The following is a 13,846-nucleotide window of genomic DNA, read 5'->3' on the forward strand; positions in this document are numbered from 1 at the left end:
TGTTCCAGTTATGCATCATTTTCTTTGCAGAAAAGTTTCCTCTCCTGCACCCTTCAAATTTTTCTCTTCTCACCTTAAGTATACACTCTCTAGTTTTAGCCTTCCCTAAGCTGAGAAATAAACTGACTATTCAAAGTTCAATCAAAAGTTCAAAGTGAAATTTATTATCAGAGTACATACATGTCACCACATACAACCCTGAAATACTTTTTCTGTGGGCATTCTTAGTGAATCTATAGAACAGGATCAATAGATAAGACACTCTGCAAATGCAAATATAAATAAATAGCAATAAATGATGATCATGAAATAACAAGATATAGAGGCCTTCAAGTACGGCCATCGTTGTGGGAACACCTGAATTAGAGTAAGTATAGTTATCCCCTTTTGCTCAAGAGCCTGATGGTTGAGGGGTAGTAACTGTTCTTGAACCTGGTGGTGCGATTCCTGAGGCACCTGTACCTTCCATAGGAAGAAAAGAGCATGGCTTGGGTGGTGACGATCTTTGATGATGGATGCTGCTTTTCTAAGTCAATGGTTGGCAGGGTTTTACCTGTGATGAACTGGGCTGAATCCACTACTTTTTGTAGGATTTTCTATTCCAAGGCATTGGGGTTTCCACACCAGGCTGTAATGCAGCCAGTCAGCACACACCTATGGACTATGCCAAGGTTTTTGATGAGATGCTGAATGTCCGCAGACTCCTGAGAAAGTAGAAGCGCTGTCATGCTTTGTTTGCAATTATATATATATATATGATGGGTCCAGGATAGGTTCCTTGAGATAGTGGCACCCGGGAATTTAAAATGACTGACCTTCTCCACCTCTGATCCTCCGATGACTACTGGCTCAGGGATCTCTGGTTTCCCTCTCCTGACGTCTATAATCAGTTCATTGGTCTTATTGAGAATGAATGAGAGGTTGTTCTTATTATACAACTCAGGTTTTTTCAGTAAATTTCAGTAAATTTTTCAGTTTCCCTCCTGTGTGCTGATTCCTCACCACCTTTGATACAGCCCACAACAGTGGTGCCATCAGCAAGCGTGTACATTGTTGGAGCCATACTTAGCCACACAGTCATAGGTGCGGAGCAAGTAGAGCAGGGATATAAACACACATCTTCGTGGTGCTCCTGTGCTGATGAAGATTGTGAAGGAGATACTTTTGTTAATCCGAACTGCCTGGGGTCTACAAGTGAGGAAATCCAGGATCCAAGACTTCGGGGTATTGAGGTCCAGGTCTTAGAGTTTACTGATTAGACCATAAGATATAGGAGCAGAAATAGGGCAATTGGCCTATCAGATCTGCTCTGTCATTTCATCATGCTGATCTAATTTTCCTTCAGTTCTAATCTCCTGCCTTCTCTCCATATCCCTTCATGCCCTGACCAATCAAGAATTTATCAACCTCTGCTTTGCATATACATAAAGGTGACCTGCACAGTTGCCTGTGGCAAAGAATTCCACAGATTCAGCACTCTGTGACTAAACAAATTCCACTCCATCACCATTCTAAAAGGACATTCCTGTGTTCTGAGGCTGTGTTCTACCATAGGAAATATCTTCTCCCAATCCACTCTATCAAGTTCTTTTACCATTGAATAAGCTTCAATGAGGTTATCATTCACTCTTCTGAATTCCAGTGAACAGTGGAATAATTTTTGTTAACCCCCTTTGGACTCTCTCCAGTTTCATTCCTTTCTGAGGATAAGGGGCCCAATACTGCTCACAAGACTTCAGGTGAGGCCTCACCAGTGCTTTATAAAGTCTCAACCTTACATCCTTGCTTTTTTTTTCTAGTCCTCTTGAAATGAATGCTAACAATGCATTTGCCTTCCTCACCACAAACTCACCCTGCAAATTACCCTTTAGGGAATCATGCACAAAGACACCCAACACAAGCAAAATGCTGAAGGAACTCAGCAGGCCAGGCAACATCTATGGAAAAAAGTACAGTTGGTGTTTTGGGCCAAGACCCTTTGGCAGTATTTCCAGCATCTGCAGATTTTCTCTTGTCAAGGACTTCCAAGTCCCTTTGCACTTCCGTTATTTTTTGTATTTTCCACTCTATTTAGAAAATAGACAACCCTTTCATGTCCTCTACCAATGTGCATGACCATACACTGACACTGTATTCCTTCTGCCACTTTTTGCCCATTCTCCTAATCTGTGTAAGTCCTTCTGTAGCCTCTCTACTTCCTCAAAGCTACGTGCCCCTCCACCTACTTTCGTATCATCTTCAAAGCCATCAATTTCACTACCCAAATCATTGACATATAATGTAAAAAGAATTGGTCCCAATACAGACCCCTATGGAACATCATGAGTTACCAGCAGTCAACCAGAAAAGACTCCCTTTATTCCCACTCCTTGCCTCCTGCTAATCAGTCACTGCTTTATCCATGCTGGAATCTTTCATGTAATAATATGGCCTTGTATCTTGTTAAGCAGCTTCATGTGTGGAACCTTGTCAAAAGCTTTCTGAAAATCCAAGTACACAACATCAATCCTTTGTCTATCCTGCTTGCTATTACTTCAAGGAATTCCAACAGATTTATCTGGCAAGATTTTCCTTTGAGGAAACCATGCTGTCTATGGCCTATTTTATCATGAGTCTTCAAGTACCCTGAGATCTTATCCTTAATAATCGATTTCAACATCTTCCCCACCACTGATGTCAGACTAACTGGCCTACAATTTCCATTCTTCGGCCTCTCTCCCTTCTTGAAGAATAGGGTGACATTTGAAATTTTCCAATTTTCTGGAACCATTCCAGAATCCAGTGATTCTTGAAAGATCATTACTAATGCCTCCACAATCTCTTCAGCTACCACTTTCAGAACCCTGGGGTGTACACCACCTGGTCCTGTTGACTTACCTACCTTTCAGTTTCCCAAGAACCTTCTCTCTAGTAATGGTAACTTCATGGTCCACCATACTACTAGTGTCTTCCACAGCAAAGACTGATGCAAAATACTTCCTCAGTTCATCCACTGTTTCCTTGTTCCCAATGACTACCTCTCTGGCACTGTTTTCCAGCAGGCCAATATCCACTCTTGCCTATCTTTTACACTTTATGTATCTGAAGAAACTTCTGGTATCCTATATAACAGTATTAGCTAACTTGCTTTTCTATTTCATCATTACATTTTTAATGACTCTTTAGTTGCCTCTTGTTGGCTTTTAAAAGTTTCCCAATCTAAGCTGACTAATTTTTGCTCTATCATATACCCACTCTTTATATTGGCTTTGACTTCTCTTGTAGCACAGTTGTGTCATCTTTCCTTTAGAATACTCAATGAGGAATGTATACATTCTGGGCTGTATACATCCTATACCTTCCCAATTGCTTCCTGAAATTCCAGCCATTGCGGTTCTGCTGTCATCCCTGTCAGTGTTCTTTTCCAATCAATTCTGGTCAACTCCTATCTCATGCCTCTGTAATTCCCATACTCTACTGTAATACTGATATACCTGCTTTTAGCTACTACTTCTCAAATTTCAGGGTGAATTCAATCACATTATGATCACTTCCCCTCAGGTTTCTTTTACTTTAAGGTCTCTAATCAATTCCAATTCATTGCACAACACCCAATCTAGAATAGCTGGTCCTCTTGTGAGCTTAGTCACGAGCTGCTCTAAATTGCCATCTCGTAGGCACTCTAGAAATTCACCCTCCTGTAATCCAGCACTGACCTGATTTTCCCAATGTACCTGAATATTAAAATCCTCCCTGACTATTGTAACATTGCCCTATTGGCTTGCATTTCCTGTATTCATTGTAATTTGTAGACCATATCCTTACTACTTGTTTGGGGGTCTGTACACTACTCCTAATAAGGTATTTTTACCCTTGCAGTTTCTTAGCTCTACTCCCAATGATTCAACACCTTCTGACCCCATGTCACTTCTTTCTGATGATTTGATTTCATTTTTTACCAACAGAGCAACGTTGCCCCCTTGAACTTCCTGTCTGTACTTTTGATACAATGTGTATCCCTGCTGTAATTAAGCTCCCAGCTATAATCTTCTTTCAGCCATGATTCAGTGGTGGCTACATCATACCTGCCAATCTGCAACTGTTTTGCAAGTTCATCTATCTTATTCTGTATACTGCACACACTTAAATAACACCTTATTCACCTTTTACGTTACAACTCATCCTGCTGACTGCAATTTTGCCTCATCAATAGCCTCTCCTCACTATACATTGGCTTTGTTTGTAAACCAGCTACCTCATCTTCAGTACTATCATACATCTTTCCTACGATAATTTTTGCATTGAAATAAATGTTGCTCAGGACACTAGTCTCACAATGCTCAACCATTTGATTCCTAACTTTGTCTGAAGTCTTACCAACATCTGCCTCTCCACCAACTGTTCTGGCACTCTGGTTCCCATTCCCCTGCAACTTTAGTTTAAACATTAACAAACCTTCGCGCAAGGATATTAGTCTCCCTCCAGTTTAGGTACAAACTATCCCTTCTATACAGGTTCCACCTTCCCTGGAAAAGAACCCAATGGTCCAAACATCTTATGCTTTCCCTCCTATGCCAATTCCTTAGCCACATATTAAATTGTATAATTTTTCTATTTCTGGTCTAACTAGCACCTGGCATAGGTAACAATCCTGAGATCGCAACTCTGGAGGTCCTGCCCCTTTAACTTAGCACTTAACTCTTTAAACTCTCTATGCAGAACCTTGTCACTTGTCCTACCCATGTCATTGGTACTTACATGGACCACGACTTCTAGCTGTTCACATTCCCACTTAAGAATGTGAGGACTCGATCCAAGATATCCTGGACCTTGACACCCGGGAGGCAACATTCTATCTGGGAATCTCATTCTCGCCTTCAGACCTCCTGTCTGTTCCCCTAACTAACAAATCCCCTATCAACACAGCATGCCTCTTCTCCCACCTTTGCCTCTGAGTCAGAGAGGCAGACTCAGTACTAGAGACCTGACCACCATGACTTTCCTTTGTTAGGTCATCCCTCTCTAACAGCATCCAAAGTGGTTTGCCAGTTGTTGAGGGGGATGACCACAGAGGTACTCTGCACTGGCTCCCTAACCCCCTTCCTGACTGTCACCCAGTTTTCTGTGCCCTGCACCTTGGGTGCAACTACCTCTCTATATTTCCTATCTATCACCCTCTCAGCCTCCCGAATGATACAGAGTTCACCTAGTTGCAGCTCCAGCTCCTTACCGCTGACTGTTAGAAGCTGCAGCTGGATGCTCTTCTTGCAGTTGTAGTCGCCAGGGACACAGGAGCTCTTCCCGCTTCTTTACATTCCGCAAGAGCAGCATTCAACTATCCTGCCTGGAACTCTACTGTCCCAGTTGAGCAGATATAAAGAGGGAAAGGCAAAAAAACTTGACATAGAGCTTTTCTTTGACTTCTTTGACTGAAGCCTCTTCTCGCTGAAGCTTCAAAGAGCTAAAGCCTCAAGATTACCACTCTGATTCTGCCCACTCAGAGGAAAGCTGCTGTACTTGCCCCTGCCTTCCTTTAATTTGCTCTTGCTAGTCAATCCCAAATGCTGATTGGCTGCTGGTCAAAGCTCCTTCTCACTGTAGTGGTCCACTGCTGCCTTTTCTACCCAGGCAGAGTCCCTCCTCTCAAAACTTCTGATATCTGGATTAGCCTCTTTAGTTTTGAGGGGTTGCAGGTATAAAGTGCTAAGCTGTAATTGATAAAGAGCATCCTGATGTATGCATTTTTGCTTTTCAGATGCCCCAAGGTTATGTGAAGAGCCATTGAGATGGCATATGCTGTAGACCTGTTGCTTCAGTAGGCAAAGTGAAGCGGATCCAAGTTGCCACTCAGACAAGAGCTGATATGCTCTATCACCAGCCACTCAAGATACTTCAGCACTGTGGATGGAAGCGCCACTGGGCGATAGTCATTGAAGCGGTTACCACACTCTTCTTGGGCCCTGGTATGATTGAAGCCTGCTTGAAACAGGTGAGTACAAGCATGTATTTTACAATGCCCTGAGAGATCCATGCCATTGTACTTTCTATTCTTCGACCCAAAGTAACCACATTAACCTGCATTATGATTTATCCTTCACATTTTGCTCACTCAGTTAATTTTTATAAATCTTTCTAGACACTTTGCATTGTCCCCAGAGCTCATTTTGCTGCCCAAGCTTATTGTGTCAGCAAACTTGGAAGTATATATTAAAATATATTCAATATTTTTTTTAAAAAGCTGAGCTGCAGTAACAATCTTTGTGGCAACTCACTAACAGCAACCTGCCAAAATAAAAATGAATTGATAAATCATAATTTTGCATGCAATGGAATCATGCCAGCATATAAACATAGCTGCTTTTCTACTCTACAGTACACTACAATAAGTGATGCATCAGCTTTTTACTAATAAAGAATTTCTACTTACGGATAATATACACTTCTCATAATAATTAGCTCTCACTTTTCTTAAGGATGAATTTCAGGGTAAAAATTTTAATCTGAATATTCAATGTATTGTAGGAATTAAATCAGTTATCCTATTTTCATGAAGTTTGGATGGAGATGACAGATTTCAGTGGTGTTAGGTATTGAAGGGATTAAAGGCAGATAAATCCCCAGGGCCAGATGGTCTGCATCCCAGAATGCTTAAGGAAGTAGCCCAAGAAATAGTGGATGCATTAGTGATAATTTTTTCAAAACTCCTTAGATTCTGGATTAGTTCCTGAGGATTGGCGGGTGGCTAATGTAACCCCACTTTTTAAAAAAGGAGGGAGAGAGAAACTGGGGAATTATAGACCGGTTAGCCTGGCATCGGTGGTGGGGAAAATGCTAGAGTCAGTTATCAAAGATGTGATAGCAGCACATTTGGAAAGTGGTGAAATCATCGGACAAAGTCAGCATGGATTTGTGAAAGGAAAATCATGTCTGACGAATCTTATAGAATTTTTTGAAGATGTAACTAGAAGAGTGGATAGGGGAGAACCAGTGGATGTGGTATATTTGGATTTTCAAAAGGCTTTTGACAAGGTCCCACACAGGAGATTAGTGTGCAAACTTAAAGCACACAGTATTGGGGGTATGGTATTGATGTGGATAGAGAATTGGTTGGCAGACAGGAAGCAAAGAGTGGGACTAAACGGGACCTTTTCAGAATGGCAGGCAGTGACTAGTGGGGTACCGCAAGGCTCAGTACTGGGACCCCAGTTGTTTACAATATATATTAATGATTTAGATGAGGGAATTAAATGCAGCATCTCCAAGTTTGCGGATGACAGGAAGCTGGGCAGCGGTGTTAGCTGTAAGGAGGATGCTAAGAGGATGCAGGGTGACTTGGATAGGTTAGTTGAATGGGCAAATTCATGGCAGATGCAATTTAATGTGGATAAATGTGAGGCTATCCACTTTGGTTGCAAGAACAGGAAAACAGATTATTATCTGAATGGTGGCTGATTAGGAAAAGGGGAGATGCAACGAGACCTGGGTGGCATTGTACACCAATCATTGAAGGTGGGCATGCAGGTACAGCAGGCGGTGAAAAAAGCAAATGGTATGTTGGCATTCATAGCAAAAGGATTTGAGTACAGGAGCAGGGAGGTTCTACTGCAGTTGTACAAGGCCTTGGTGAGACCGCACCTAGAATATTGTGTGAGTTTTGGTCCCCTAATCTGAGGAAAGACATTCTTGCCATAGAGGGAGTACAGAGAAGGTTCACCAGATTGATTCCTGGGATGGCAGGACTTTCATATGAAGAAAGACAGGATCGACTAGGTTTATACTCACTGGAATTTAGAAGATTGAGGGGGGATCTTATTGAAATGTATAAAATTCTAAAGGGATTGGACAGGCTAGATGCAGGAAGATTGTTTCCGATGTTGGGGAAGTCCAGAATGAGGGGTCACAGTTTAAGGATAAAGGGGAAACCTTTTAGGACCAAGATGAGGAAAAACTTCTTCACACAGAGAGTGGTGAATCTGTGGAATTCTCTGCCACAGGAAACAGTTGAGGCCGGTTCATTGGCTATATTTAAGAGGAAATTAGATATGGACCTTGTGACTAAAGGGATCGGGGGTATGGAGAGAAAGCAGGTACAGGGTTCTGAGTTGGATGATCAGCCATGATCATACTGAATGGTGGTGCAGGCTCGAAGGGCGGAATGGCCTACTCCTGCACCTATCTTCTATGTTTCTATGTTTCTATGCTGTGCTGTGATACAGCTGGGTGCCCAGGAGCTGCACCAGTGCTGTCCACAAACCAGACGTGAACTGTGCCCCTCTGTCGGAGGTGATGTCCGTTGGGAGGCCGAACCTGGCGATCCAGTTTGCAATGAGCATCCTGGCGCAGGACTCAGTGAACGTGTCTGTGAGCGGTATAGCTTCCGGCCATCTGGTGAACCTGTCTACCATGATAAAGATATACCTGGCACCCTGCGAGACTGGCAGGGGGCTGACAATGTCTATGTGGATGTGTTGGAACTTCCTTTGCGTCGGCTGGAACTGCTGAAGGTGAGGCTTCATGTGCCGCTGGACTTTGGCGGTCTGGCAGTGTACGCAGGTCCTGGCCCAGTGTCTGACAAGTTTGCGCAAATGGTGCCAGATGAATCTGTCCGTTACCAGCTTGATGGACGCCCGGATGGACGGGTGGGCCAGGTCGTGCAGCGTGTCGAACACCCAGCACCTCCATGCTGCTGGTACCACGGGTTGGGGTTTGCCAGTAGACACATCACCGTCACACAGGAGTCGACCCGCTGTTGGGCAGATGGAGACGTCCTCCAACTGGAGCCCCGAAACGGCGGTGCAGTAAGCCGGGATCTCAGTGTCCGACTGTTATGTTTCTGCCAGTGTTGTGTAGTCGATTCCTGTGGACGATATGCCTACTGAGTGGAGGCAGGGGTGAGACAGTGTGTCAGCGACGACGTTGTTCTTCCCTGTGATGTGGCGGATGTCCGTGGTGAATACTGAAATAAAGGACAGGTGCCTCTGTTGCCGAGCCGACCATGGGTCCGATACCTTGACCAATGCGAAGGTGAGGGGCTTGTGGTTCATATACACGATGAACTCACTTCCTCGAGGAAGTACCGGAAATGCCGGACAGCCAGGTAGAGCGCTAGCAACTCCCTGTCGAAGGTGCTGTACTTCACCTCTGGTGGCCGGCTGAAGAAAGTGTGTGGTCACCACTGGTCCTCGACGAGTTGCTCCAGGACTCCGCTGACTGCCGTGTCGGAAGCGTCAACAGTGAGTGCCGAGGGTACATCGACTCTCGGGTGCACTAGGAGGGCTGCCTTTGCCAGTGCCTCCTTGGTCTGCTCGAACACCTCTGTGGACTCGTGTCCCATGCCACTTTGGCCTTGCCGGCCATCAGGCGGAACAAGAGTCTCATGATGCGGGCTGCTGCCAGCACAAACCGAGGATAAAAGTTGACCATCCCTACGATCTCCTGCAGGCCCTTGACTGTGCTGGGCTTGGGGAACTGGCAGATGGCCTGGATCTTGTCCAGTAGGGGAACTGCGCCATGTCAGTTGACTCTGCGACACACAAAGTCGATCTCCATCAGCCTGAACTGGCACTTCGCTGGATTGATTGCCAGTCTGTTGTCACTCAGGCATTGGCAGAGCTGGCGCAAATGTGCCATGTGCTCTTGGTGTGAACTGCTGGCCACCAGGATATCGTCCAAGTAAATGAAAACGAAATCCAGGCCGCATCCCACCGAGTCCATGAGCCTTTGGAAAGTTTGGGCTGCATTCTGGAGACCCAAAGGCATCCTCAGGAATTTGAACAAGCCGAACGGGGTGATGAGGGCTGTCTTGGGCACGTCGTCGGGGATCCTGGGATCTGATGGTATTCCCTGACCAGGTCGATTTTGGGAAGATGGTCGCTCCGTGCAGGTTCACCGTGATGTCCTAGATATGGGGTACTGGGTATCTGTTAGCGGTTATAGCGTCGTTGAACCTTCTGTAGTCTCCGCAGGGCCTCTCTCCTCCTCTTGACTTGGGCACCATGTGCACCAGGGCTGTCTGAGCGGCGTACGATTCCCATCTCCTCCATCTTACGGAACTCCTCCTTGGTGGGGTAGAGCTTGTTGAGTGGGAGCCTGCGAGCACGGGCATGCAGCAGCAGTCCTAGCGTGGGGACGTGGTGCTGCACACCGTGCTTGGGGTCCGTCGTGGAGAACTGCGGGGTGACTGTGAAGGGGAATTCTGCCAACACCCTGGTGAATTCATTACCCGAGAAGGTCACGGAATCCAGGCAGAGGGCCAGTAGCTTGGCTTCTCATAGCTGGGAAGTCTGAAACGTCTCGGCGTGGACCAAACGCCGGCTTTTCAAGTCGACCAGGAGGCAATTGGCTAGTAGGAAGTTTGCCCCTAGTAGTGGCAGTGACACTGCTGCCAACATGAAAGTCCAAGTGAAATGGCTGGACCAGAAAATCAGTGCGATAGTTCACAGGCTGTACATCCAAATACTGGTGCCATTTGCGGCGGTGAGTTCGGGGCCTGGGATCACGTTATGAGTGTCCACATTCAAGGGGGGGAATACGCTGACTTCGGCCCTGGTGTCTACCAGGAAGCACCGCTCGGTGTGTCGTTCCCAAACGTACAGGAGGCTGTCTCGGTGGCCAGCTATCGTAGCCATTAGCGACGGCTGGCCCCGGTGTTTCCCAAAAAAGCACATGGTGGATGGCAGCGGTGCGCGCCTGAGCCCCATTTTTGGTGATAGAAACACCATTGTTCTGAACTTTCGTCTTTTCCCCCCGTGGGTCTCGATGGCTTCGTTTGCGGGGCCTGGGCTTTGGGGCGCACGATCGTGGCTAGGCACATGGAGGCTGCTCTGCCAAAGGACGTTTGCTTTAGCCACGACCCTGTGTGGGTCGCTGAAATTTGCACTCGCGAGGATTTGCTCGAGGAACAACTGTTCAAATAAAAGGCATGGCTTATGGCCGTCCATGAGCACTAGCATGTCATTCTTGAGCTCAGATGGCATGCGGTCGCCCAGGCCATCCATGCGTAGGAGCTGCGCAGCCCATTCGCAGCGGGAGAGTCCGAAGGTACGGATCAGGAGCGCCTTAGTGTACCTGCCCTCGTGTTGGTGGCTGGTGTAGGAAGTCGATGATCCAGCCTGCCGTCTCCTGCTCGAGTGCGCTGACCATGTAGTAATACCAAAAAGTATCGACTGTAATGTCTCTGATATTGAACTGGGCCTTAGCCTGCTCGAACCAAACATGGGGCTGAGTGGCCCAGAAAGTCTGAAGCTTCAGGGAGACCGCGCTGTGCGAGTTGCTCGGATTCATGGCTGGTTGCAGAGTCGCCGGTTCCAGATGCCGTCTGGAACGTTGGGGTCACCAATGTAGTCGCGCGCAAAGCTCTACGAAAGGAACACATGGAGGCAGCGAGAGCTGAACTCGGAATGACTTTACTGATTCAAACTTGCGTGCTTACATCTCCCTGTCATGAGTCCCTGCGACCAGCGGGGCAGACATGACGTCAGACTGTCCCCGGAAGGTCCGCCCTGAGCGGGCTGTGTGTCTCCCGATGGTGGTTTGAGTCCCGTGTGTGCGGACCGCCTCAATAGGCCTCAGAGAGAAGAGGTTCTCCAGATGACAATGATATAAGACTGTAATTACTGAAACAGTCTCAATTGAGTTTTACCTACTCCTCCCTGAGAAGACAGCACTGTTTGTGCTTCAGTTATGCAAGTGACAAATTAATTATGTTTGTGCACAATGATGTGCCAAACAGAATCCGTGAAGTTAAAATGGCAAAATAGGTTAGATTTTGAAGAAGGGTGTAAGAGCATTAAAGATCTCTGGGCAAATGTTTTTGACCTTCTGAGTTGATAAAAAACTCAATTCAGCAACTCAATCTTTGCCGCAATTTTACAGTCTGCTGGTACAGTCATAAAATGACCCAGAGCTGTTGTGATGCCTCAGAGAGCAGGATTTCAAGGTCATGTTGTTATCATAGCAATCAGGAGGAATTTATAGTTCAATGCTCAGCAAAAGCCTTAATGCTGAACTTAGCTTCTTGTATGCAGCTCTCTCAGCGGTTGATTGCATTGGAAAGAACATACAGATCTGGTGGATATCCCTCTTTTGAAAAAAAATCACAAAAAATTAACACACTTTAATGCTACTACATGACTTGCCAATGTCAAGTATGAACAAACTAAGCAAGATATCAGAATTTGACTCACTGGCACAAAAAATTATTCAACAAGGGCTGGGAATTATAGATGACTCAGATCAGTGTATAACGATTCACTGAGAAGGCAAAAATTAGTAAGGAGCAATAAGGAATTACTGATAGTGGCCCACAATCTAATTGGAGATAATGAGCAACAGTTCATTGAATTTGGCAACTCAAGATGAGGAAGCAGTATAAGGTAGACAGTTCCCAATTACCAGCATGAACAAAACACTGATCCAACCTCACCCCTGTAAAGTAGACAATTCTGGGCACAGTATTACAGTCAGCCAGGCACTGGAAGGGTTGCTAAACTGATAGCTACAGAATAAACACTAGTTTTATTACAAAGTGCTGTGGAAGCTAGGGATGTTTATATTGCAGAATGTGGCTCCACCGAGATCACACTGGAATTATTAAAAGGGTACAGAAAAGATAAATGTCAATATGTGCTGTATAGTAACTTATTCAACATGAAAACCGTATATTATGCCTCATGGGATAAACATTATGCAATGGCCTGATGTCTGAACATACAATGTTCGAGTGTTGAATTGTGCTCAAATCTATTTCATTTAATACCTCAAGCAACTCATATATATTTTAGAAGATATATTTTCTGCTCTTGATTGAGGAAGCATTTTTTTTAAAGTGCACATCTTCAATAGAATTGGCATATAAAGGCATGGACTGAGGGCTGAAAATATTGTGATGACTGCTCCTGGAATGAGTGGTGTGACATGCAAAAGAAATCCCACATATCCTTGTACTCCTTTGCTCAAAAAGAGAGAATGAATAAACTCTTCACTCTGTAGTGATCCTGACACTGGTGGTAGGCAAAATAATGGAAGATGTTGGAGAGGCGAAGTTCTGTGAAGTGGAAGGTCGGGTGTAACAAAAATGTTATTTCTGGTGAGCAAAGAAGCCGGATTTTGTAAACTGGTGACTATGCCACTCTGAACAACCCACACAAAATGCTGGAGGAACTCAGTAGGTGAGGATGTTTCGGGTGGAAACCCTTTGGCAGAACTGGAGAAAAAAGCTGACAAGTAGATTTAAAAGGTAGGGTGTGGGAGGGGAGAGAGAACTACCAGGTGATAGGTGAAGCCTGGAGGGGATTAGGTAAAGAGCTGGAAAGTTGATTGGTGAGATGAGGTGAGAGTGGGAAAAGGGGAAGCGGGGTGGGGGGCATGTTGGCTGGCGCCACCAGAAGTTTGAGAAACCTGTGTTCATGCCATCAGGTTAGAGGTTATCCAAATGTAACATAAGGGGTTGTTCCTTCAACCTAAGTGTGGCCTCATCATGACAGTGGAGGAGGCCATGAATGGACATATCAGAATGGGAATGGGAAGTGAAATTAAAATGGGCGGCCACTGGGAGACGCTGCTTGTTTTGGTGGACCAAACACAGTAAATGACCCCAAAGGACTCCCAGGTGAAGTGTCACCTCGCCTGGAACATGCTAAACAGTCCTTCCAGGTGAGATGACACTTCACTTGTGAGTCTGTTGGGGTCATTTACAATATTTGTTGCTTCTGGTGTGGCCTCTTGTACATCAGTGAGACCCAACGTAGATGCTTTGCTAAGCATCTACGCTCCATCCGCCAGAAAAAAAGGGCCACAGCCTCCTACACTGTAATGATGAGATCATGCTTAGGTTGGAGAAAAAACATTTTATATTCCATTTGGGAAG

The 13,846-nt window shown here is 45.4% G+C and overlaps 1 protein-coding gene and 1 long non-coding RNA gene across 5 annotated transcripts in view; one reads left to right on the forward strand and one right to left on the reverse strand.

Moving 5' to 3' along the window:
- The window catches only part of vps8 (VPS8 subunit of CORVET complex), a 607,159-nt gene that overhangs the window by 106,377 nt on the left and 486,936 nt on the right, over positions 1 to 13,846 (reverse strand). The gene's annotated exons all lie outside the window — the stretch shown is intronic.
- The window catches only part of LOC132392760 (uncharacterized), a 49,192-nt gene that overhangs the window by 15,945 nt on the left and 19,401 nt on the right, over positions 1 to 13,846 (forward strand). For both annotated transcript variants that reach the window (XR_009511640.1, XR_009511641.1), the window contains exon 2: positions 5,735 to 5,968. This is a non-coding gene — a long non-coding RNA (uncharacterized LOC132392760). The remainder of the gene's footprint in view (positions 1 to 5,734; positions 5,969 to 13,846) is intronic.

This window comes from Hypanus sabinus, chromosome 4, assembly GCF_030144855.1.
Source record: "Hypanus sabinus isolate sHypSab1 chromosome 4, sHypSab1.hap1, whole genome shotgun sequence".
NCBI lineage: Eukaryota > Metazoa > Chordata > Chondrichthyes > Myliobatiformes > Dasyatidae > Hypanus > Hypanus sabinus.